The sequence below is a fragment of the Cervus elaphus genome, chromosome 17 (assembly GCF_910594005.1).
Source record: "Cervus elaphus chromosome 17, mCerEla1.1, whole genome shotgun sequence".
NCBI classification, from domain to species: domain Eukaryota; kingdom Metazoa; phylum Chordata; class Mammalia; order Artiodactyla; family Cervidae; genus Cervus; species Cervus elaphus.
In genome coordinates, this window is record NC_057831.1 from 26,730,926 (window position 1) to 26,753,512 (window position 22,587).

Sequence of the window (22,587 nt, forward strand, 5' to 3'; positions counted from 1 at the left end):
CAGACAGATAATGGAATGGAGTGGAAAAGAATAGAAAAGAAAGTGTTCTGAAAGGATGTTTACTCAAAAGTTAATAGTGTCTATTGCTATCATTGTGAAGTTTCAACTAATTCTTACCTCATAATTATATGATTATGTAATGTTTTTAAGCAATAATTATACATAATTTCCCAAAAACCAATGATGTAATATTTAATTTTTAAAATTCTTCCCTGAAAAGAGTAAGCTTAAACAAAAAGAACAGATTGAAAATATTAAATGAAAGTATGGAGGCAGAAAGACAAAATGGTAAATTAAAAAACAAGATAAGATAAATGAGTTTTAAAATAAAGGCAGGTCTCCATCAGAGATGGAGAGGCACTGTCTTATTTCTACCATTTTTACTCATCATTGTTTCCATCAACACAGAAAGTACCTGAGGAACAGCAGGCAATCAGTAAATACCTATTACAGACTGACTGGCAAGGTTGGGAAAGCTTGCTCTAGATACTTCTCTTTCTAAAACCAGATGACATGTATTATTTGGCAACCTGAGCCACTGAATACCCATTTTGCAGTTTGACTTAGGTTTCTGTCCTAACACAATTCTTTTCTAAATTTTTGTTCCTTCTTTTATGTTCTTTCCAGCTACCTTTCACCAATCTTTGCCATTCTTTCTAAACTTTTCTCTTGCCTCAGCATATCTTACATTATTGTTCATTATGTGAACCAGATCATGGCATCTGGTCCCATCACTCCATGGCAAAGAGATGGAGAAATGATTAAAACAGTGACAGACTTTATTTTCTTGGGCTCCAAAATCAATGCAGATGGTGACCATAGTCATGAAATTAAAAGACGCTTGTTCCTTGGATGAAAAACTATGACCACACTATTCAGCATACTAAAAAGCAGAGACATTACTTTGCCAACAAAGGTCCATCTAGTCAAAGCTATGGTTCTTTCAGTAGTCACATATGGATGTGAGAGTTGGAATATAAAGAAAGCTGAGTGCTGAAGAATTGATGCTTTTGAACTGTTGTGTTGGAGAAGACTCTTGAGAGTTCCTGGACTGCTAGGAGATCAAACCAGTTAATCCTAAAGGAAATCAGTCCTGAATATTCATTGAAAGACTGATGCTGAAGCCAAAACTCCAATACTTTGGCCACCTGATGCAAAAAAGTGACTGATTGGAAAAGACCCTGATGCTGGAAAGTTTGAAGGCAGGAGGAGAAGAGGATGACAGAGAATGTTATGGTTGGATGACATCTCCAACTCAATGGACATGAGTTTGAGTAAACTCCAGGAGTTGGTGATGGACAGGGAAGCCTGGAATGCTGCAGTCCATGGGGTCCCAAAAAGTTGGACACAACTGAGCGACTGAACTGAACTCACACACACACACACACACACACACACACATATTTTTATAGGCCACACTATGCAGCTTGTAAGATCTTTGTTCCCCAGTCAGGCTTTGAACCCAAGCTGTTGACAGGACAGCATGGAGTCCTAACCACTGGACTGCTAGGGAATTCTTGTAGTGTAGTATTGTGTGTGTGTCAACTGTATTTCAATAAAAAAGGAAACAGTAAATTCTTCTGCAGCTATGTCAGAATAAATTAACTTGCCAGATTATAAAATTTCCCTTTCTGCTGACAAATAATTCATTAGAAAAATGTTTTTACTGACATATGTTTGACCAACAAAACTATGTGTAAGTTTATATTGCTTTGATACATTTATATTGCATATGATTGTGATTTTCATATTAGCTAACCCTTCTATTGTGTCATGTAATTATAATTTCTTTTAGTTTCAGTAACAATTAAAATCTAGTCACTCAGCAAGTTTAATGTTTATAATATAGTTTTATTGTTTGTTTGGAAAAAAAAAGAATCAGACCCAGTTCCTAAGGAGATTATGATCTCCTTAGGAGATTTAGAAGTACACTGGTCCTATCTCACCTAGTTACTTGTCTCAGGCACTGCCACTCTGGATTGCTAGCGCTGACAGTGGAGAAACAGTGTGACCCTTGGAATCACTGGATACATTTACTACCAAGATATGTAATTAGGTAAAACAATTTAGAAGCAAACCAACTTATTTCTCCTGTAAATACGCTAATGCATTTTGGTGGTGGGCTGTTTGTGCAGAGATTTTTGTGGCCCATTTCCACCTGGTTTCACTGAGCTCACTCCTTTGCCAACACTCTCCACAATTCCAGATCCTTCATGGCCTGGGGTGAAGGGACACTTCACTGGGATTATTCCTTTTATAGCATGATCATCAGAACCACAGATCCCTGTAGATATCATCTGGGTAGGAATTAAGTGGCCAAGGATAAATTAGTTTGGAATTTTTCTTTTGTCTGAGACTTATTATGAATAATTTTTTACATGAATAATCTCATTTGATTATTGATAATAGTACTCAGAGAAACACAGGGCAGGTCAATTACCCCTAATTTGAGATGTAGAAAGGGAGACTCGAAGACTAAAATGACTCACCCACTCTCATGGTGCATGTTCAGATCTGGAAATAAACTAGGTCTTTTGAAATCGACTCTGTACACCCTATGTCATCAACTAGTTTGCAATATTAGAGTCTATTCTATCCAATGTAGGATTTTTGACCACGTATCCATAGCACCACCATTGAGAAACCAAACATTTTAGCACAGTATTGTGGAATGTTTTCCCAGAAAATTGATTTTAAACTAGCATATTGAAAACATTAAGTTAGTAATGTAAAATGAGTTGAACTGCTGCAAGGTTTAATTGGCATTGAGAAGTTTGAAAACTTCTCAGTTAATGGCCTAAGTTTTCTTGTCTGTGGATAGACTCAATCCACTCATATTGATCATAGAAATGAAACATTTCCTCTAGCATAGCCACTGTATTACTGCTCTGCCTGGAATTCAGCCAGAAAGCATACAGGCAGGGATACTGACTAGCTGTTTCAGTATCAGTAGTGGGAGTGCTGGAACACTGGGAACAACTTTGATACATGAAATAAGATTTCCTTACACTTGCCTTCACAAGTACAAGTTCAAAGATTTAAATTTACCTTAATACGAACTTCCCCAGCCTTTGGTGGCTCAACCTCCACTTTCTCAAGTGAAAGAGAGTTCTTTTTCCAGGCAATGGCTGCCAGGCATGTGATTGTCTGTTGACACAAGGACAATAAGATGACATCATTTAGCGATAACATTTAACTTCTGATCATACAAATGACACTAACTTGCTGTAATTTGTACCAGTAAGAAAATCACACAAAAAAGAAAAAAGATCATTGCAATTTCAGACATAAGCTGGTAAAATTTTAGCATATTTCTTTTGAGTCTCTTAAAATAATTTTTATATGGTAGAGATCATGTCATATAAGCAGTTTCACATTTTAGGGTTGTGTTTTTTGCCAGTGAAAGCCACCATATACTGAACATTTACTGTTTGCTTGTTCTAAAATGTCTTCTCATGATTTCAAAATGCTTTATAATTTTAAATAGCTGTTTTATATTTCATCATTTGAATATGTCCAAATATCCTTAATCAGCAACTACCTTAATCAAAACAATTGTTTCCATTGTTCTGAATATTATAATGTATATTGTTTATAACTTTGACTTGCCTGGTTTCCTTAAGTAAGAATTACTAGGGGAAGGATAGAGACATGGTTAGAGTGAAACTGATTTCTAACTAACTCTACAGAAAGTTTGAATGATTTGGCACAACTCCTTGAACTATAAAGCAAAATCTATGTCATCATTTTTCCTACTCTCATTAGCATTGACTGTGGTCATTAAAAACAAAGTGACTGTCAGAAAAAGCTAGCTATTTATTTTTATTAGTATTTTTCAATATTAAGAATGTTGAAATTTTTTATGTTTATGTTAGTCATACATATTTTTTGTGTGTGTGGAATGTTTGGTCCTATATTTTGCATAAGTATCCACTTGCATCTTGGTGTTTTTTTTACTAATCATTTGATCTGTTTACACATAAAAGGAGTGACTGGCAGTCTACCAACTTGTCATATATGATTTTTCCTTCTTGATTTTTGACCTTTATTTTTTATGAAGCTATATGTTCATATATACATGCATAACATACATATTAAAATTTTGATTCATAAAAATATGTTTTCCTTTATTATTTAATCCATTTCTGTGCTTTGAGAATTCTCTCCATTCTTGTCGTTTAGTCACTCAGTCGTGTTGGTTCTTTGCGACCCTGTGAACGGCAGCACACCAGGCTTCCCTGTCCTTCACTTTCTCTCCATATAGAGACCAAATAAACACTTGTCACCCTATTTCTAGAGTTTTATAGTTTGATTTTTAAATATATAACTCTTAAATCTACCTCAAATTATTTTGGGTAATATAAATTTATAGAATCTAAATGAATTGTCTCAGCATGAACTCCTGATGAATTTTTCTTTCATTTATACTTAAATTAGCACCTTTACTATATAAGTTCTTCAATTTACAAGTTTCTTTTTGGAAACATAAATCTATCTTACTGTCTATTCTTGCACTGACACCTCAGTGAATAACTTTTTGATATTTTTTAATATCTGGTGGTACTAGAGTCCTTCATAATTTTATTGGTGTTTCATTTTCAAGTTTACTGCACTAGTAACTGTAAGACATTATAGGCTGAGTAAATTATGTCTTCGAGAAACTTAGAAATCAATCGAGGAGATAATACATGCCTTGTAACGCAAAGAAAAGGGGAAAATGCCACAAAAGAAGTTCAAATAAAAGCAAGTAAAATTATATACTTTATGGAAAACTTCTCCTATTTCAGAAGCGATACACACTCAAGGCAAAAACTTGGAAAACTCAGGTAAGTGTAAAGGAGGGAAAACTTCAAGTCCAGTACCCAACTATCAGTATTTTTAAGATTTTATAAACAGATTAACTGAAGCATTTTTTTTTTTAAATTTTATTGGAGAATAATTGCTTTACAGCATTGTGCTGGCTTCTGTCAAACACCAACATGAATCAGCCACAAGTATACATATGTCCCTCCCTGTTGAACTTCCCTCTCACCTCCCACCCCATCTCATACCGGTCAGAATGGCCATAATAAGAAATCTATAAACAGTAAATGCTCTTGAGGATGTGGAGAAAATGAAGCATTGTTTTTAAGAGTATAACACTGGAAGGAACATAATGTCTAACACTAGGAAACTGATTAAATAAATAAATAAAAACAGCAATAATTATTTCCTTGGAATAAATTTCTTTGGTAAATAATAGGCACATTTTTAAGGCATTTAGTACAACATTATCAAACTATCACCCAGCTTTCTATCAGTTTCTATCAGTTTACTTTCCTAACAGTGGTGCATGAGTTTCCATGGGTGGGAAAACATTGAGTATTATCCATAGAAATCTGTGATAACCTGCTTGGAGAAAGTGTCTTAATTTATTTCCAATGTGTACTTTTTCATTTTGGTTCAGTTCAGTCAGTCAGTCATGTCCTACTCTTTGCAACCCCATGGCCTGCAGCACACCAGGCCTCTCCGTCCATCACCAACAGTGATTTAAAGATGTGGAAAGGGAGACTCGAAGACTTAAAATGACTCACTCACTCTCATGGTGCATGTTCAGACCTGGAAATAAACTAGGCCTTTTCAAATCTACTCTGTACACCCTATGTCATCAACTAGTTTCTTGCTCAAACTCATGTCCATTGAGTCGGTGATGACATCTAACCATTTCACCCTCTGCAGTCCCCTTCTCCTCCCACATTGAATCTTTCCCAGCATCAGAGCCTTCTCATGAGAGACTCAGTTCTTCCCATCAGGTGGCCAAACTATTGAATATTCAGCTTCAGCATCAGCCCTTCCAATGAATATTCAAGACTGATTTCCTTTAGGATGGACTGGTTGGATCTCCTTGCAGTCCAAAGGACTCTCAAGAGACTTCCCCAACCCCACGGTTCAAAAGCATCAATTCTTTGGTGCTCAGTTTTCTTTATAGTCCAACTCTCACATCCATTCATGACCACTGGAAAAACCATAACTTTAACTAGACAGACCTTTGTTGGCAAAGCAATGTGTCTACTGCTTATTTAACTTATACGCAGAGTACATCATGAGAAACACTGGGCTGCACGAAGCACAAGCTGGAATCAAGATTGCCAGGAAAAATATCAATAACCTCAGATATGCAGATGACACCACCCTTATGGCAGAAAGTGAAGAGGAACTAAAGAGCCTCTTGATGAAAGTGAAAGAGGAGAGTGAAAAAGTTGGCTTAAAGCTCAACATTCAGAAAATGAAGATCATGGCATCTGGTCCCATCACTTCATGGCAAACAGATGAGGAAACAGTGAAAACAGTGGCTGACTTTATTTTTTGGGCTTCAAAATCACTGCAGATGGTGATTGCAGCCATGAAATTAAAAGATACTTGCTCCTTGGAAGGAAAGTTATGACCAACCTAGATAGCATATTAAAAAGCAGAGACATTACTTTGCCAACAAAGGTCTGTCTGGTCAAGGCTATGGTTTTTCCAGTGGTCATGTATGGATGTGAGAGTTGGACTATAAAGAAAGCTGAGCGCCAAAGAGTTGATGCTTTTGAACTGTGGTGTTGAAGAAGAATCTTGAGAGTCCCTTGGACTGCAAGGAGATCCAACCAGTTCATCCTAAAGGAGATCAGTCCTGAGTATTCATTGTTCTTGAAGCTGAAACTCCAATACTTTGTCCACCTGATGCTAAAAGCTGACTCATTGGAAAAGACCCAGAGGCTGGGAAAGATTGAGGGCGGGAGGAGACGGGGACAACAGAAGATGAGATGGTTGGATGGCATCACCGACTCAATGGACATGGGTTTGGGTGAACTCCAGGAGTTGGTGATGGACTTGGAGGTCTGGCGTGCTGTGGTTCATGGGGTTGCAAATAGTCGGACACGACTGAGTGACTGAACTGAACTGAACTACTGTTTAATATGCTGTTTAGATTGATCATAACTTTCCTTCCAAGGAGCTAGCTTCTTTTAATTTCATGGCTGCAGTCACCATCTGCAGTGATTTTGCACATTTTAATAAAAATGATGTAGACCTATTTCAAAAGTAGCACTTTTCTTGCCCAAAGTGTCCATGATGAGTTTTCTGTTTCCCTCGGTGTCTTATAATGCCCAAAAGAGTATCAATTCTTTGATTCTGCTCCTGAGGGAACTAGATTGCCTATGTGCTGAGAGTAATTAGAAATAATCAGTAATCACACATTAACATGGGGAAACCAGAGAGGTGAATGGTTGGCAAATATCTGAAAGTGAAGGACAGAAAGGAATATGAGAGAATGATTCAGGAGGGTATCAACAACAAAGATGCTCTATTAGGGGAGAAGCGGTTTGAAGAGAAGCAACAGGTGAAAAGGCAATGAAGTGGTTATAAAAAAGTGAATAAACTAAAAGAAAGATCAGCTCACAATTAGTTAAGAATTTCTGGAGTATCAATTAATGCCAGGTATTGCTAGATACCAGGTGATACCTGGTATATTGCAGGTGATACAGTATAACACTGGGTCTCCAAGAGACGAAGAGATGGAAAAGCACAAGTAATAATACAAAGTACTATTAAAAAGCTGAGAGATAAGTGATAAAGATGATAGATGACAAAGACAATGTGAGGTCATTATGAATGATGAGAGATGAGATTCAGATGAGACTTGCCGTCCTTGTTACTATCGTGGTGGGTATCCCTGCCTGTCACTTGGGAGACTGAGGTTCCCTGGTGGGAAGGAAACAGGCTCTTTTGGGCTTCCCTGATGGCTCAGATGGTAAAGAGTCCACATGCAATGCAGGAAACCTGGGTTCGATACTTGGGTTGGGAAGATCCCCTGGAGGAGGGCATGGTAACCCACTCCAGTACTCTTGCCTAGAGAATTCCATGAACAGAGGAGCCTGCTGGGATCACATAGAATTGGATATGACTGAGCCACTAAAATTTTTTCACTTCAGCTACATTTTGAAGAAGAAATTTATGTAATATAAAAGAGTGGGTAACATAGTCCAAATAGGGGTTAACTCAATCAAGGTAAAGTAAAACTCTGTAATGTGGGCTTGGGGTAAAGATGATGATGGCAGAGCTGCTGCTCCTGTTAATAAGGATGATGACCATCATCATATTTACCTTTTATTATTTGCCTAATGCAGTGTTTCTCCAAGTCAGACCACATAAGAATCTCTTGAGAAATATTGTTTAAAATTTATAATTCTGGACCCTATCCCCTTGATATTTGGCTTCTGATAGAGGCAAATATTAGATCAGAAAACACCAAGTGCACTGTTTATTAACTTGCAGTGTAAGAATGTGAGTTCTTGGCTGGCCACTCTGGCTTCCCTGATTCACATTGCTTAGACATGCTTTATACACTGTCCTTCAAAGCTTCCCTCGAGCAAGTCAGTGAAACAGCTTCTTTGATGAAAACCTTTATAGTTCACAGAAACCATGAGGTGTGAGTAATTTAGGTAGCAGTAGGTGTGAGAATATAGTTTGAAACTAGATTCAGTAATTACATGTCTCTAGGCTTGGAGCATTTCTAGCAAAAGAACTCTCTTAACTCCCTAACCACTTGTTCATAACTTTTTGTTTTCTTTCATAAAAGTTTCGTAACTGCCATTTAATTTTCTCAGGGTCTTGTCCTAATAATGCTTCTCTCTTGTTCTCCCTATGAATTATTGAGGCTTTTATCTCAAGACTTGGGTGAGAAACTGGGCTAGGGCAGAGAGGGCTGGCTTATACACTCAGGAGAATGCTCTTAGGAGGAATTCCAGGTGCCTATGCTTTATTTAGGGAGCTATCACCCATATAGGCAAGAAGGTATGGGAGTGGAGGTGTTTGAATGGGATTGAAGGGACTTAGTCTTGTTCACTTCTCTCTTTTTAAATAATACCCTGATCTCTAAGCTTTGTGCACCAATGCATCTACTGTTAGAATGTATACATTATTCTTATTCAGCAATGCTTGGGCTGACAGACGTGAAATGAAGTCTGGCATGAACAAGCAGAAGGTCCAGTTTAGGCTTGTCTTTCCCATAGCAATCTTGCTAAAGATCAAAACAATAGTCATTTTCTCCTATCCTGTTACCTAAATCTAGATCTTTACTGGGCCTAGATCTTTCTGAGCCCTAAGCAAACAGCCAAACAAGGTCAAGGGTAGGACTGCAACTGGGAGCAGAAACTCAGATCAATTCAACTTCAGTAGGATTTTCCCTCTCTGTTACATGAGGCAGTATAGTGCAGTGGTTAAAAGCATGGATGCTAGCACTAGCAGACTTACATTCCAATCTTAGTTCCATGTCTTACCTGCCTTATGTCAGTAAGAAATCCAACTTCTCTGTCCTTCAGTTTCCCCATAAATAAAATGAAAATGATCATAGTAGCTCCTACTTCATAGGTTTGCTTTAAACGTTAAGAGAGTCAACATGCGACAAATGTTTAGAACTGTGGTGGGCACACAGTACTGCCTTTCTGTAAGTGCTATCCATTATTATTACAGTGTCTCCCAGGATATTATTTCATTTTCTCACCACTGCCTTGCTTTTGTGGAATATGCTACAAAAAAGGCACACATGATTATGAAATCTAACAACTGCAATGAGAGAGTTCAGATTTCTCTCTTAAGTCCAAAAATGAAAGAAAGGTACTTTTCACTTAGCTTGGGTCAGGTATTCACTCCTAGACCTAGGAAAACTAGCCAGAGTTGTAGGTTGGAAAAGAATTTGGTAGCTATGACCACAGCCATGCTGACATTCCTGAGCAGCTGAGGGTGAACAGAGAAGATCACCAGGGAAAATCACAGGGCAGATTGGTTCCATTGTGAAGTATGATCACCAAGACAAATGAGATGTCAGCATTGCTGGGCAATCCAGCTTTTCCCTAACCAACTTGTTGTCCAGTTTCCTGAGATAACTGCCTCTCTTTCAATACTTGTACCAAACATCTGACCATCACCCCCCACATCCCTGCCCATTTTCCTCCACCCCATTTCTCTCGTGAGAAAGCTTACAATATCCTGAAAAGTCACCCAGATGCTTCAGGCAAAAACCTTTCCCTCCTTATACCCAATCTACTAAAGCTCTGCCAGCTCTGTCTCTGATGTATTTCCCTCATTTGTGAGTGTCTAACGTCTATATCCCTACAGTTCCTAGAAGAACAGAGGCTTTGAATCTCTTGTTATTTTTCTCTACCCCAAGTATCTGGAATGGTGCCTGATACATAAGTATTGATTAAATGAATTAAAGTGGATGTTATCAGAGGGGACCTCCCTTGTAGGGAGAGTTACTAGTCATGGAACTAGTGTTACTAGTTACTAGTCATGTGTCTGCATCTCCACCCATCCCATTCTCCTCCCTCGTCTCCTGTCTCCACTTATGAAGCGTGATGTTATCCATGTCTTCTCTCAGTGTGGCTTGTCAGCTTTTTAACACACTCTACCACTGAAAAGCAAAGCAGAAACAAACTTTCCATTGCCCGGAATCTCTTTCCAGCTGCCACTGGGAATCAAGATGGATGTGTATGTGGCTCTCTGAAGTGAGGGTGAAGAATTCTAGGCCAAGCACTACTACTCTGGGCTTCTGTTGACTGGCCTTGAGAAAGTACAATTGTAGCAATTGGAACTTCTCAATCTGACTAAATAGTGGATTGACTTTTAAATTTGAATAACTTGAATTTGATTTATAAAAGGATGCCCATGTATAACTTGACTTTGTAATTTGGACTTTTCAGCTTTGGGGAGTTTCTATAGTGGTGTCAGGCAGTTACTTTATGGCCAGCAATATACCAGGGTCATATTGTCTAGGAAAAGATACAATTTAAGAAAAAGACCCTTTACTTTCATTGTCTCCTTTTCCTCACCTTCCTCTCAGTCCTTCAACCATGCCTCTGTGTTTTATATCCCTAACACTCCCCTGAAAGAGCCATTATTTACTCTTATTAGTGCTGTCCATTTTACTGAAGCCAAGGAACTTTTTCAGCAGTCATCCTGACAGTTCAGTACGACTGATCACTCCTTGAAACTCTTCCTTTGAATTCTTGCCTCAACACTCTCCTGAATTTTTTCTATCGTATTTGTCCTTTTCTGACTTTTTTTTTCTTTAATGTTTCATCCTTCTCTTCTTGACCATTAAGTGTTCCCATCAAGATTCCCGACTTGGCAGAGCAGCCTTGCTAAACTTGAGAATTCATCCTTCTGTGGAGCTGCAGTACCTCTGTTACTAAGTCCTAGACCTGAATCTCAGCTATGGTCTGCCCTCCAACTTAAGGAGATTAGAAATGAAATGTTTCCCTTGGGATTGTTCTTTCTCTTTCTAAACCATTATCTTCTGTGTATATAAATAACTTTTAAACAAGATGCTTATTATTTCTCTTTATTAAAGTAATACTTTTCCTTATAAGTGATATATGTTCACTTTAGACTATTTATAAAATATAGGAAGCACAAAGGAAAAAATAACATTCTTATAATCTCATCACTTATTAATTACTATAAATGTTTTGGAACTTTTTCTACACATATATAAATTTTATTTTTTCAAAGTTGACTATCTTATATATATAGTTGACTGTGTGCTACATTGCTTCAGTCATGTCTGACTCTTTGCAACACCATGGATTGTAACCTGCCAGTCTCCTCTGTCCGTAAGATTCTCCAGGCAAGAATACTGGAGTGGGTTGCCATGCCTTCCTCCAGGGGACCTTCCCGACCCAGGGATCGAACCAGAGTCTCCTACCTCTCCTGCATTGGCAGGCAGGTTCTTTACCACTTGTACCACCTGGGGAGTCCTTTAGTTGACTCTCTCTCTCTCCATATATATATATATGTATATATATATGTGTGTGTGTGTGTATATATATATATGTATATGTATGTATGTGTGAAAGTGAAAGTGTTAGTCACTCAGTCATGTCCAACTCTTTGTGACACCATATATTGTAGCCCTCCAGGCTCCTCTGTCCATGAAATTCTCCAGGCAAGAATACTGGAGTAGGTTGCCATTCCCTTCTCCAGGGGATCTTCCTGACCCAATGATCAAACCCAGGTCTCCTGCATTGCAGGTGAATTCTTTACTGTCTGAATCATCAGGGAAGCCCGTAAATATATACATATATATATTGTATTTTGCATCTTAAAAGTCTAAAATTACATTTTGACAATTTCCCGTGTTTTTAACTATTCTTCTAAAGCATAGCTTTTAGTGGCTTTATTGTGTTTCATCCATAATTATATTTCTTCTACAATTTCTCTAGTTGGGGTGAGGGGAACTACTCTCTAGTTGCAGTGCTCAGGCTTCTCATTGTGGTGGCTTCTCTTATTTCAGAGCAAGGACTCTAGAGTGTGTGGGCTTCAGTACTTGTGGTGCATACATAGTTGCCCCTCACCATGTGGAATCTTTCAGTACCAGGAATTGAATTCCATGTATTGGCAGGAGGATTCTTAACTACTGGACCACCAGGGAAGTCACCATTTGTACTTCATCCTTGTTTCCCTTTATATCCACATGACTAAAAAGGAATTTTGTTTGTATAATTCAATTGGAACTTAGCACATACACTCTTTTTTGTTGTCTCTTTTATGGGTGGAGACTACTCTTTAGATTAGATTTGAGTCAACAAATCCAGAAGTCAAAACTGTAGAGTAAAACTTTTCTTCTTCTTCTTCTTCCCTTTTTCTTCCTCCTCTTCCTCTTCTGTATAGGAGAACTGGGTTTGAATCTTTATCCAGGGCAGTTTAACAATGGTTATTTTTAGGGATTAAATTTGCTTAGATATTTTTAATCTTGAACATAAGTATTGAGTGAAGTTGATTTCTATCCAATTCCATCATTATCAATCTTTCTTTCATATCAATCTCTATTTCATCTTGTAGAGCTGCTATCTGTCAAAACATTTCTGTAGAGAGACTGGCGTTTGTTCCAGCACTCTCCTCCTCTTCACAGCACAGCAGTCAGACACCAATCAGTCAGCAAAGATGCTCACCTTCCCCAGTATTTCATTCATTTTTTAAAATATTAATTAATCAATTAGGCTGCATCAGGTCTTAGTTGTGGCACTGGGGATCTTCACTGTGTCATGCGAGATCTTTTGTTGCAGCATGCACTCTCTAGTTGTGGTACCTGGGCTTCGTAGTTGCTCTGGAACATGTGGGATCTTAGACCAGGGATTGAACCCATGTCCTCTGCATTGCAAGCTGTGTTCTTAACCACTGAACCACCAGGGAGGTCCCACCATCCCTGGCATTTCTCCTCCACCCAATACCAATCAGCATTGACTGAGCACCTCCTCATTCCAGGCACTCAGGTGGGTTCAGTAGAGTGACAATGATGGATAACAGTTGACCTCTACCTGTGCCAGGAGTCAGCATGGGGCAGTGGTTGTAACACGGATATAGACTTGGGGAGATCCTATCCTTACTATCTATGTGAACTTGGAAGTATTAACTATCTTTGTCCATTTTTAATCTACAAAAAGAGGGGTAAATAAATGAGGTAATCCTTTTAAAGCACTTATCAGGGAGGCTGACAGATAGGACAACCCTAAATAAACATTAGCTACAGTGATTATCCATAAAAACAAGCTTATAATCTATGGGAGGGAAGACAGACAGACAATCAAGTCTTGTATGTATCAGGCTGTCTGGGAAGTGCTGTGTCTTGGGTATAAACTAGTGCCTTGGAAGCAGAGAAGGAGGTGGCATTCTTTTTTTTCTTTTTTTTAATTTATTTACCTTAGTTGGAGGCTAATTACTTCACAATATTGTAGTGGTTTTTGCCATACATTGACATGAATCAGCCATGGGTGTACATGTGTTCCCCATCTTGAACCCCCCTCCTGCTTCCCTCCCCATCCCATCCCTCTGGGTCATCCCAGTGCACCAGCCCTGAGCGCCCTGTCTCATGCATCAAACCTGGACTGGCAATCTGTTTCACATATGATAATATACATGTTTCAATGCTATTCTCTCAGATCATTCCACCCTCGCCTTCTCCCACAGAGTCCAAAAGACAGTTCTATACATCTGTGTCTCTTTTGCTGTCTCACCTATAGGGTTATCATTACCATCTTTCTAAATTCCATATATATGTGTTAGTATACTGTATTGGTATTTTTCTTTCTGACTTACTTCACTCTATATAATAGGCTCCAGTTTCATCCACCTCATTAGAACTGATTCAACTGTATTCTTTCTGAGTGGAGGGCTCAGGAAGCTTGGTAGAGGAGACGATGTTTGAGGTAGAATTTAAATAATCTTGGAGAACTGAGAAGAATGCTCACTGGGTCATTTCTATTGCCCTTGGTTCAGTGTAAGCAGTATGTGTATGGTTTCCAGAGAATAGGACTTTGATTTTTCTTCTGTCCACGTTTGGAGGCCTCATACAATCCATCATACAGTCAGCTATCTAATTTGAGGTTGCCTGTCAATGTGGATAAATCAACAAAAAGGACATATTTCCCTAGAATTGCTGAGGTAACTTCCATGGTGGCTCAGACAGTAAAGAATCACCTGCAATGCAAGAGACCTGGGTTAAATCCTTGGGTTGGGAAGATCCCCTGGAGGAGGGTATGGCAACTCACTCCAGTATTCTTGCCTGGAAAATCCCATGGACAGAGGAGCCTGACGGGGCAGTCTATGGAATTGCAAAAAAGTCAGACATGACTGAGCATGCACACAAGAGCCAAATCATGGAATTTTAAATCAAACATTTCATTTGAGCTAAAATTAGTCTTCATGAAATTCAGTCTCCTTACTAATAAAGAGACTATATGAACAGTTAGTTTGGACATTGGCTTAAGAATAAAATGAGATTATGGATACCACATTTCCAAATCAGAAAGCACTACATACATTGTAGAAGAGTTTATTTTTATCTCTTTTCCTTCTAAACCCCTCATTTACTTTCCTTTTTTCCTTTCAAATATCCCCCTTCCTCTTAAAGTTTTCTCATCCTCATCCTTCATCTCCCCATTTTCTATCTTCCATTTTCCTTCTCCTCATCTCCCTCAGTTTTAATTTCTCCCTGCCCTTCACCCCTCCATCCCTGACTGGTGTGTAGGGGCTATGAATCACTCAGGTCTAAGAACACAGTAATTCTCTATCTAGACTGGTGATAGGAAGAGACAGAAAAACTCTCACTCTTGCACCACGCAAAAGGAATGATGAAGAAAGCTGGACTCTCCACAGAAACAGCTAGCGAAGAAACGCACGGTTTGCTGTTGAAATGTAGTCCATGTATGATCTTCCTAGTGGGTGGAACTTTGTTATTTTAAGACTGTCTTGAAGTTGCCATGGGGATCCCCATGAACCATGTTTTACACAATGAAGTATTCCTGGTAATTTGTAAGTCAAGTTTTAAGAAATAAGATCATAATTATGATAAAAGAATAATTATTATTTAAAGAAATATCTTAATCAATCATTCTATAAAGTAAAAAATTCTTTTATAAAGCTAAAATCAACCTCCAACTGCAGTCATCTACTAACACAGGGGAAAAATCAGTAGATAATATCTAAGCTTGAGCTGATAAAAATGCACTAAATGAATATGAGTTGTAAGACATAAGAACTAGATACCAAGATTAAAAAAAATGCTCTGCATGATGTTTTATAAGCATGAATTTGACTAAAGAAGAAAAATTAATAGTTTCTTTTGTCCAGCAATCAAAATAACATCCCACTTTTCTTATCATTTTCTTCACATCAGTTCAGTTCACTCGCTTAGTCATGTCTGACTCTTTGTGATCCCATGGACTGCAGCATGCCAGGCCTCCCTGTCCATCACCAACTCCTGGAGTTTACTCAAACTCATGTCCTTTGAGTCAGTGATGCCATCCAATCATCTCATTCTCTGTCATCCCCTTCTCCTCCCACCTTCAATCTTTCCCAGCAGCAGGGTCTTTTCAAATGAGTCAGTTCTTGGCATCAGGTGGCCACAGTATTGGAGTTTCAGCTTCAGCATCAGTCCTTCCAATGAACATCCAGGATTGATCACCTTTAGGATGGACTGGTTGGATCTCTTTATAGTCCAAGGGACTCTCAAGAGTCTTCTCCAACACCACAGTTCAAAAGCAGCAATTCTTCGGGACTCACCTTTCTTTATAGGCCAACTCTCATATCCATACATAACTACTGAAAAAACCATAGCTTTGACTAGATGGACCTTTGTTGGCAAAGTAATGTCTCTGCTTTTTAGTAACCTGTCTAGGTTGGTCATAACTTTTCTTCCAAGGAGCAAGTGTCTTTTAATTTCATGGCTGCAATCACCATCAGCAGTGATTTTGGAGCCTCAAAAAATTACGTCTGTCACTGTTTCCACTGTTTCCTCATCTGTTTGCCATGAAGTGATGGGACCAGATGCCATGATCTTAGTTTTCCGAGTGTTGAGCTTTAAGCCAACTTTTTCACTCTCCTCTTTCACTTTCATCAAGAGGCTCTTTAGTTCTTCACTTTCTGCCATAAAGGCGCTGTCATCTGCATATCTGAGGTTATTGATATTTTTTCCTGGCAATCTTGATTCCAGCTTGTGCTTCATCCAGTCCAGCGTTTCTCATGATGTACTCTGCATATAAGTTAAATAAGCAGGGTGACAATATACAGCCTTGATGTACTCCTTTCCCAATTTGGAACCAGTCTGTTGTTCCATGTCCAGTTCTAACTGTTGGTTCTTGACATGCATACAGATTTCTCAGGAGGCAGGTCAGGTGGTCTGGTATTCCCATCTCTCTAAGAATTCTCCACAGTTTATTGTGATCCACAAAGGCTTTAGCACAGTCAATAAAGTAGAAATAGATGTTTTTCTGGAACTCTCTTACTCTTTCGATGATCCAACGGATGTTGGCAATTTAATCTCTGGTTCCTCTGCCTTTTCTAAATCCAGCTTAAACATCTGAAAGTTCACGGTTCACATATTGCTGAAGCATGGCTTGGAGAATTTTGAGCATTACTTTGCTAGCGTGTGAAATGAGTGCAACTGTGTGGTAGTTTAAGCATCCTTTGGCATTGCCTTTCTTTGGGATTGGAATTAAAACTGACCTTTTCCAGTCCTGTGACCACTGCCGAGTTTTCCAAATTTGCTGGCATATCCAGTGCAGCACTTTCACAGCAGCATCATCTTTTAGGATTTGAAATCATTCCTCTGGAATTCCATCACCTCCGCTAGCTTTGTTCGTGTGATGGTTCCTAAGGCTCACTTGACTTTGCATTCCAGGATGTCTGGCTCTACATGAATGATCACACCATTGTGATTTTCTGGGTCATGAAGATGTTTTTTGTATAGTTCTTCTGTGTGTTCTTGCCACCTCTTCTTAATATCTTCTGCTTCTGTTAGGTCCATACCGTTTCTGTCCTTTATTGTGTCTATCTTTACATGAAATGTTCCCTTGGTATCTCTAACTTTCTTGAAGAGACCTCTAGTCTTCTCCATTCTATTGTTTTCCTCTATTTCTTTGCATTGATCACTGAGGAAGACTTTATTTTCTCTTCTTGCTATTCTTTGGAACTCTGCATTCTTCACATGATAAATTATAATTTTCTCTATTCTAAATAAAATCTTAATATTAGAACTTGTAATGCAGAAATTTAGACTCTGTAAACCGAATTTGTGTGCCTTGCACTATGCTGAGATATCTACAGAATTTATCCCATTTCATCTTAATGTCATTTTATGAATTAAGTACTAACATCCTCATTTTAAAGACTGAAAAACTTAATTGTAATTAATTGCCTAATATCTCACAGGGATGTACCATATGCTCTATTCTATATTAGGTCTCTCATATAGCTACCTAGAAAATATATTTTAGACTAAGTCAGAAGAGGTGTGAATTGGGGTCACTGAGAAGCTAATCAGTCTGTCTCTGAAATTAGGTCATGGCTCTGGAGTCACACCCTCTGAGCTATGGAGTACATGTGATCTGTCAAATGCACAGCCTTCCTTTGACCCAAGGCTGATTACCTCTGGGAGAACCATAGACGTGATGTCATAGGAGGTAGGTCTTTGACGTCACATTGTCTTTTCCGGAAATCTGGATACCTTGAATTCTTCTTTGCAGGAAATGGAGGTATCAAAAAGTTTCATAGAGGAAAGATATTCCTCTATGAAAGAAAATAGAAAATAATAATTTAAAATCAAACAGCACACCTTTACCTTCCCCATAGGTATCTCTTACCTGTCCTATATGAACAAATATAGATTAATATCCTGACATTATCGATGATATAGAATAGGCACACTTCAATGCACTCATTGGCACCCAAACATTTCATAATTTTGGGAAGTCTCTGGGCCACTGCCCAGCAAAGGATAAGACCAGAAGAAAATCTCACTGTTTTGACCCTAAATTCCCGCCTTAACTGTCACTCTAATTTGCCATTTAAGAACAAAGCAGACAGTTCTAATGTGTTGTGTTATTTAAATCTCTCTTCTCCAGACAACATCTCCCATTCCCACTCTCACCAGCCCTCACACCCACACCCAGTATGATTCCAGACTAGCTGTGTTCAAGAAAATTTTCTTCAAGGATGAAATTTTTCTTTGGTTTATTGTCCAACTTATTAGCCACAAGCCATACATAGCCACTGAACATGTGAAGTATGCTACTGCAACCAGAAAACTCACTTTTTAATTATATTTAATTTCAATTAATTTAAATTTAAATAGCCACATGTGGCCAGCAGCATAGTTGAGATTATTTTGTTCTCTGGCTTTTGCTAGGATGCTTGAGGAAACTATGGTGTAGAACTTAAACACATGAGCTTTGCTTTCAGATCACTTACTAGACATTAGTGACCTTAGCAAGTAATTTAAAGCCCTTAATTGCCAGTCCCAGCATCTGAAAAATAGGGTGAACAATAGATTCTTTATTACCCAGAGTAGTGAAAACTAAATGAGAAAATGCAGGTAAAGCACTTGGCAAACAAGTGCTGACACATATTAGTCATTAAAACCCTAAAATTAATGTTTAATTGTAGCAGAAACAACAATGACAACAATAATAGTAGCTTAATGGCCCTAACAAAAGATGAGAAGGAAGGCATTTATAACTATACAAAAGACAGATGTTACAAAAGATAAATGTTGCAGAAGATAACTGAAGGATTTTTTTTGCCCTTTTAGATATCTGGGAGCTCTTTTATTTTTTCATTGGTGTGGTTTTGCATAAGTTGATTAGATGTAAATAAGACTGTATTAGTATTTCAATGCAAAATATTAGGGAAAACTTTACCATTTACCAACCTCCCATTCTGAAAGTTTCTTTTTCCAGGGACTCTAGATGTCTGAATTTCCAATTTGAATAAAAACACACTTTAAAAATTAAACTGTTTCAAAAGTGATTAGGCTGGTACTTGGAATCACTAAGCATAATCAACACTAACATTTTCTCTCAATTCTAGTCCTTGGCTTCATTGAAGGAATCTACTCACATTTTCTAACACTGCTTCTCTATCCACCACGTTTTCTTCCTCCCTCACTACGTGCAGCAAGCACATTGAGGAAATCACCCTTAAGAAGATTCTTGTTCTGGATGGAAAAAAATCTGTGATGGGCTTTTCCTATCATTCAATTCCATGCTGACAAGTTTCTAAGTCACTCAAAATCTTGCCTAACAATTACCTAATACTCAAATATTTTAGTGAAACTTGTCCTGTTAAGCAACAAAATATTTGAGGTCAAGGATCTGATAAAGAATATTAGCCATCTTTTATAAAGAGAACACAACCTTTTTCCTAAAATAATGCCTGTAACCATATCCTAACTTTTCAAAAAAGCCTTAAATGCAATTTAACATGACACTTACAAATAACCTAATGTTGTAGAAACAAAACCTTGCTAGGAATATAAAGACCTAGGTTCTAGGTTCAGCTCTGCAAATTTATAGGTATGCATTAGTGTCTTAAAATATACCCAGGATTTAACTTAATCAGATATGGATGGTGACAGACATATAGACAACTGCCTTAAAAGAATTTATTACTCACAGTTCCCCCCAAAGGAAGGAGCATGCTATGCTATGCAGGGTCAGTCAAGAAGACAGAAAGGGGTAGGGAAAAGCATGGACCAGAGCCTTTATTGTGGATTTCAGGAAAAGGAGTAGGCAAGGTGGGATAGGCAAGGCTAAGTGAGCTTCAGTGGATTCTGAGCCATAAGGGTGGTCTCCAGTTATCTGGTAACTGGCCTTGGAGTGATTTAGGGCAGGAGGATAACATCCCAGACAGTTGGCAACAATAAAAGGAGGTGGTTGGGGGATACGAACCTGAGGTTGGTTGGCTTGCATATCAAAGAGATACTGAAGCAAGCTATTTGCTATCTCTAGAAATTAAGTAATCCTGGGAGAGGCAGTCTCTCCCTGGGTCTGCAAGGTCCCAAGATATCAAAGTGTAAAGTATTAAAAAAAATGAAAAACATAATAAATACAATCAGTGACAAATACTTAACTTCCTGAAACCTCAGTTCTCTCAAAGTTATAAAAATGGGGAAAATAATGTCTGTTTTTGTCCTACTCACAGTGATCACCTAATAAATGGGGTCTAGGCAGGGTGCCACTAGCATATTCTGCAACTACTTGACTACATTTCTCTCAAAATATAACTAAAGTGCAGAAATTTATTTTTGAGGTTGAGACATTAGGTTTGTGAAGGAGACATATCTAGAGCCTGAGAGGGAGGGAGTAGGTATGTGGTAGCTCAAATCATACTAGCTGGAGGGTAAGCTGCTACAGGAAATTATGGGTGCCCTAGGCACAAAGGAGAGCTGCAGGCCGATGGTCTGTGATCATGGCTGTACTGAATCTATTCCAACAGTCCCCTATGGCCCATGTAGGGCTCATCTACCATATTGGTAATCTAGGTACTATGAGTGTAACTGCACTCTATGATGAATTAAATTACCTTGCTTTTGATGAGGAGGAAAAGAGTCAAAAAGTAAATGGTTTGCTATCCCCATGAATGCTTTTTCCAATTTTATACATAAACAGTTCATTTGATTCTTTGATTAGGTTTTTTTAATTTAAGCCATTTTATTATTGACATTTCCTTCTACAGAATTTAAAACCAGAGATTCTATTACTAAACTGGCAACTGCTGCTGCTGCTAAGTCGCTTCAGTCATGTCCAAATCTGTGCGACCCCATAGACAGCAGCCCACCAGGCTCCTCTGTCCCTGGGATTCTCCAGGAAAGAATACTGGAGTGGGTTGCCATTTCCTTCTCCAATGCAAGAAAGGGAAAAGTGAAAGTGAAGTTGCTCAGTCATGTCCGACTCTTAGCGACCCCATGGACTGTAGCCTACCAGTCCCCTCTATCCATGTGATCCTCCAAGCAAGAATACTGGAGTAGGTTGCCATTTCCTTCTCCAAAATTGGTAACTGACTACTTGCAGATAAAAAAATAAATAACATAGACCTACTTATAACCTATAACTTGCTTTTGCAAGAAATGAATAAGGCATTTGAATTGCTCCAAGATGAAAACTGGTGTTTGTGTGTATGTGTGTATGTTTATGTAATGTAGCTCTGTGTGATATCTTATACATATGACTCTTACATCCAAAATTTTATGAAAAATGAGAGGTCTCCAATCAAGTATAAAAGAGAGTGGTTGTAGGAAACCATGTAGATACAAGAGCTTTAAATCAGTTGTGACGAACCCTTTAAGCAGTCATTGTGTGACCCTGAAGTCAAAGTCAAGGGTTAGTCATTCAGTCATGTCATAAGTTAAATTAAATTACAGTACAACTTAATTAACAACCCACTTATAACTAACACACTTTTGAAATGATCTAAATTCCTCCAGGGAGTTATTTATTTATTTACAAAGCACAATTTGTGCTGCTTTTATGGGTTTATTTTTAATCAATAGCTTACGATTTGATACTTCAGTAGTATTTCTCTTCAGCATACATTTACTAAACATTTAATAACAACACTGTGGTAGACAAAGTGGAAAAAGATATAAAAGTAACCACTGCCTTCGGGTCACTGATGGTTCAGCACTATAAGATACTCGTACAAAAAGAACTACAATACAGGACTGGATGTAACGTCTGGTCAGACAATCCAAAAGACTATAGATCCAAGGCAGAGAGACCTCATTTCTGACTGGAAGACTGGGGAAGCCCTCTGAGAGCAGGTCAGTCCCAAGTTGGGCCTTGGGAGACTGTTTAACTACAACATGAACAACGGGGTAAAAGACATTGTAGGAATTGGAACTGTGCATAGGAACCCATAAAAGAGAGAAAAAACCTTCCATATAGTAAGCAGGAAAAATTTATTTTGCAAGGGCCAGGTTGTGTTTGTGTAGAGTAATGAGTGAGTTTAAAGGTCTTGACTGCAAAATATTTTCCATGTAAACAAGTAAGAGTGCAAGAATGTTTACATTTAAAGAGAACTGGGTTTTCCTAGGATACTGTATTCCCTTTCCTGAGCCTGACTATATGATATTGCATAGCAATAGTGGTGATTGATATAAACTAACAATAAGTTTGGTTGAAATTATTAAAGCGTGATTGGTAGACTGACTAAAATCAGTCAGTTACAAAGCATCTGAAAAACAGTATTGTAGTGTTTGACCTTGAAGCCACTTTCTAGCTCTATGAGTCCATC

General features: G+C 38.3%; 1 long non-coding RNA gene across 1 annotated transcript; it reads right to left on the reverse strand.

The window, feature by feature from the left end:
- Positions 1–3,048: 3,048 nt before the first annotated feature.
- LOC122673349 lies at positions 3,049–19,526 on the reverse strand. The gene is made up of 3 exons (XR_006334671.1): positions 19,414–19,526; positions 17,945–18,084; positions 3,049–3,147 (listed from the first exon to the last, which is right to left on the reverse strand). It is a non-coding gene; the product is annotated as an uncharacterized LOC122673349 (long non-coding RNA).
- Between the last annotated feature and the right edge of the window lie 3,061 nt (positions 19,527–22,587).